Source organism: Drosophila arizonae, chromosome 2 (genome assembly GCF_054131065.1).
Source record: "Drosophila arizonae isolate 15081-1271.41 chromosome 2, UAZ_ARI_1.0, whole genome shotgun sequence".
Lineage (NCBI taxonomy): Eukaryota > Metazoa > Arthropoda > Insecta > Diptera > Drosophilidae > Drosophila > Drosophila arizonae.
The window spans coordinates 15,782,753-15,788,185 of record NC_142922.1 but is presented as its reverse complement, the minus strand read 5'-3'; positions in this window follow the sequence as shown (position 1 = coordinate 15,788,185).

Genomic DNA, 5,433 nt, shown 5'->3' with positions numbered 1-5,433 from the left:
GGTAGAGTCGGCAACAGTCGGCCACAGCAGCAGCAACGAATGTTGCACAGACACACACGCACAAGCATGTACGAGGGTAGTCTCGCTTGCATGTTTGAACACGCTCGCAACATTTGCTTGCTTGTGTTCATTTCACTGAGAAATGAACGCCACCTACGCTCGCTCTCTCTGGCTCTTTCGCTCTCTCAGTCATTGGCTTGGCAATATTTGTAATTGAACAGTTGAATTTGAGCGCTGCTTGTCGCATGTTTTGTTTTTGTTGCTGCTGATATTGGCGCGTTTTTTCTATAAATTCGCAATTCATTTTCTAGTTTTTTTTTTTTTTTTTTTTTTGTCATTTTGATCCCTAAATATCTTCTGTCAAATACGTGCATGTACATTCATGCATATGTATTCATATGTATTATTATTATTATTTTTTTTAGATATCGAATTACGCATAATATTTTTTCATTAAAAAAGCTGTTTGACATTGACAATATTTTAATTAAAAGCCATAATAATAATAAATAAAACCCATAAAGTATTATTGAACAGACCATATTCAAAAGGGGCTTCCAATTACCAATTGCCTGATAATTGCTGAATTCATAGACAGAAAAACAAATAAACAGTCGCCCATAGTATGCGAGTGATAATATTACAGTTATAATACGCAGCTGCTGCACTTGATTCATTCTCTAATAAATCCCCAGACGGTATTTCGCCAATGCAATGCAAAACAGACAGCAGGCAAAGCAAATGACGAATATGCAGCGGCAACAGGAGCAAAGAGAACAGCAACAAGAACAACAGCTATGATGATGATCAAGGTCAATGTCTCGCAGTGCGCTTTTCCAGCGCTTGAATTTTGTTGCTGTTGCTGTTGTTCCAGCATCGCTGTTTTTCTTCTTCCGTTTTGCAGCATGTAAAATTACACCAACAATAACAACGCTGCTGTGAGACCGGCAACAGCGGCAGCAAGAGTTCGAAATTCGAATTTCGAAAATGAACGTTGGCCGTGTGCTCTCGCTTGCTCTCACGCAACTTCAGTCTCTCGCTTCGCAACACAGCCACGCTCTCGTCGCTCTCTAGCAACATGTTGCCAACTACCACCGAATGTTGCAATTGCATTTTTCCCGTATTCTGCCTCAATTTGTTTACGCATTTTCCACTTACTGTTTACATTTTACTTTCACCTTTTCACAGTTTATTTTGTTTATCAACAATTTGTAGGCCTGTTTATTTTCAATGCAATTCTCTTGCCACCAGCACTTGGGGCAGGCGTTGAAAGAGCCAGCCCGAGGGGGCTGCGCTGCGCGGGCTGCTGCCCAGAATTGTTTTTGAATAAAATGCTTAAAAAATTGCTGCATGTTGACAGCAGTGGCAACAAATCGCCTGCCGCAACTTAGTCAAAGTCGCGACCCCAGCCAGATAAATCTGCCCCCAAAATCCCTACCCCAACCCCAGTTGGGAGCTGGCCCGAGGTTTGCGGCTTGCCTGAACTCATTAGGCGCGTCAAGTGAAATGTTTGTTGTTGCTGCCACATGTAGAGCCTTTTTTGGGGCCGTCGCAGCGCTCGAAACACATTAGCAGCTCATTTCATGCAACATGGCCGCAAATTAAAGGCGCATTAGTGCCACAGCGGCGGCACGGGGCGTGGCAGCGCGAAAAACTGCCAGCCGCAATGGAAAACCAACAGAATTTCTCAAGAAATTCTCGTTCCAAAAGCCGCACAATTGAACAAAAGACGCGCAAGCAAAGCGAAATGTATCTGAGAGATACGAAAAGTATCTCAATGCGGCAAATGCAACTGCAAGTGGCAAATACAGCAAAGCAAATGGATAAGATACAAATATATCTCAATATAGCAAAAGTATCGAAATATAGAAAATGTAACGAAATATATATAATACCAGCAAAAAGATACAATTGTATCTTGTATCTTCTATTTTGTATCTCAAATCTACATTTTTGGGCTAAAAAGTTTTGCATGTATCCAAAAGTTTTGTAAATGTCGCTCTGCTGGCTAATTAGTCAAACCAGTTGTCCTTTTCATATGGCAAGAAGACAACACACACACGCACACACACACACACACACACAGACAGACAGACAGCTGAAGCGAGCCTCGTACTTTGCAGTTATAATAATTAATAATTCCAGGGATAATCCGCATGTTTGTCAAACTGATATGACCCAAAAAATGTTTTGCCAAACTCAAACACACACGCACACACACACACATACATACGCAAAAACACCTAGCATAAGACTCACGCACACACACACACACACTGATGGGCATTCCAATATTTCACTGTGTGCGTGAATGTCGCCTGGCCCAAAAATAAGCCAAAAACGATTTTTACCCAACAACAACAACAACAACGAGACCTATGCAAATGCTCGCACATCTGCATAAATACCTTTGGAGGCCAGATTGTTTTTGTTGTTTGTTGTTGTTGTTGTTGTTGTTGTTGTTGTTGTTGTTGCTGTTGCTGTTTTTGTTGCCACTGCCAGTTAGAGCTTCTCTATATAGCAGCCCATAATTGTATTCCACATGCCCATGGAATGCTGAATACTAACAAAAAAACACACACACACATAAATAATTAAATAGCTGAATTGTGTCCATATAAGCATAATTATATACATATTTCCATATATCCTACTCCAATAATTAAACTGATTTAATCTATTTTGGTTTATGAATTTATTGAACTAATAAAAACGAAATAGAAATTTAAAATTTCATCTGGAATAGTAGAGTATTTATATGTATATCATATACAGTTATGTTTTGTTTGTTATTTGCACTGTCTTAGACGTATTTATAAGACAGGGCTGTCCATATGCGACGAACCCACCAGGAAACCCTATAAGATTGTCCATATTCCATGGATCAAAGAAAAACACAATTAAAATTTGTTTTTTGTTTTTCTTTTTATTATTATTATTTTTTATATATTATTTTTTATTTTTTACTTTTTGTATATTATTTTTTATATATTATTTTTTCGATTAGCAGGTTTGCTGACACTTTTTTTTCGTTTGTTTTTTTTTTTTTTTTTAAATGATATCTCTAAAATGGTCGCCTAGAGCCTTTACGTCGTATTCTGCCCCACTTAAGAGCAGCTCACGGCATATTCAATGATGCTTCAAGCTTTTTCATAAGATTTCCCAAATTCAAAATTTGCCCAGTTTCCAGCTGAGCTTCAGAGGTTAAACTTTAAATCAGTTCTCGAAATTCCACTGCATTTGTCATCATTTACTGCACACACTAACACATTCACACACACTCACACACACACAGAGAGTCAATTAATATTGGCAGAGTCATGCATGATAAAATTACCTCGTTTATCTTGATAATTCAGCTGAACACCTCGAGGTGCCCCCGCCGCCCCCACTGCCCCCGCTGCCCCATCCAATACTCATGCAATATCATCTATAAGAAATTGAGTTCAAGTTCAAATCCCATGTAACTGAATAACAGAACCGTAATCTCTTTAATGTCAGATAACAATTGTCATGCTGAGCACACACACACACACAGCTATCCGCAAGTGGGGGTTTGGATGGGGTGGGGCTGTTCAGACCATGTGCCAATTTCAAGTGCAATTATAATTTTTGTTTGTCATGCTAAAACAACAACAACAACAGAGACACAAAACTGAAAATACACAGGAAATATTGCAAACGGGGGAGCAGTGGGAGGAGGCGTGGCATATCTGTGTGTGTGTGTGGCAATGCGTCACGCCCACAATCAAAGTGGGTCACAGACAGACTGTTACAATTTGCATATGCATGAGTGTGTGCCTAGGTGTGCGTGTGTGTATAGGTGTGCGTGTATAGGTGTGTGTGTGTGGGTGTGTGTTGATGCTGCTGGTGTCCTGCTAAGCGACAAAGGAATGACTTCCTTTTTTGCTTGTTTTTCTTTTTTTTTGCTGCCCAGCTATTCTAATAAATTTAAGTTGAGGGCAAGAAACGGCCAGCAAATCGCCAGCAAGAGAAATGTGCAAAGTCACACGGCAGCAGGAGCAGCAGGGGGAGCAGGAGGAGCAGCAGGAGGAGGATGTGTGTGCAAGGCTCACGTATATCTGTGTGTTAGTGTAAATATATATATATATATATATATATATATATATATATATATATATGTCATATATATGTCTGTATGTTATACTCATAAATCAGCACCAAACTGTGCGAGTAGAGGCGAGCGAGCGAAGAGAGAGAGAGAGAGAGAGAGAGAGAGAGAGACAGAGAGAGATCGTCGTCGTTTCAGCATATATGCCAATGTGTTTGTTCCACACACACGCACATACATATATACATTTATTGCATTTGCATTTATATATGTACCTGTATTACACATACACATATACACACACACATATACGTATACATATATACATTCTCTATGCATATCCTTGATACAGTCTCTTGGCGCTCTGGCATTATTCTAATGTGCTCAGCTTTGACTCTTGCGTTCAGTTTTTTGTTTGATCTGTCGACCTCGAGATATGCATGAATATGTGTGTATGTGTGTGTATGTGTATGCGTGTGTGTGGCTCTCTGCTCATTTGCATATTGTGTTTTAGCTGCTGCACCTTAGCCCCTCACACACACAAACACACATGCCTTCACACTCACACACACATACACACACACATATTCACACACTTGACACACATTCGCGCGTTGCATTCGCTTTCTGGCTGTAATTAAAGGTGTTAATGCCATTGATAATTACACACGCCTTCCGCCCCTTTTCTTGCCAGCCCACCCCACCATCTCATGTCCCACTCCCACATACAACTACACCTACACAATGCCAAATGGCAAACTTTGGCCCACTTCAGCATAGCCCAAGGACTCGCTATCGCGTTGACCATAAATTTGTGGGCCAGCGAAAGCGTTTGCAGCCATATTTAATGCCCCCAAGTAGGCGCTATTTATGGGCCCCAGCCCGGCCCAAATATGGGCCACCATTTCAGTGAAATGCACACCTGCGCACAGGTGTAACACGAGCCGCTTGAACTATGTGGCCAAAAGTGCCCGTGGATCAATGCAAATGCATTCGCCTGGCCTGGACGTGGCTCCTTAAATTATAGAATAGCTTAGGCTTAGGCCGCCAGTTGGAATATACCGTTAAATAGCAAAGGCGAGGGTTAATTAATATAATAAATTTATAATTTATACATATTTAAACGAGGCTTCGTTTAAGTTGTAATTAATATAAAAAAAACCATTTATATATATATTTACATGTACATGTATAAATGTTGTTTATTTATTTATTTATTTTATTTTTTTAAATTTCTTATTAAAATCTTTTTCATTTTTCCATAAACTATAATTAATACAATTAATATAATTATATACTTAAATATTTTTAAAAATTTTAATCATTTTTCATTTATTTATTTCATTAATTTTTATAAACTT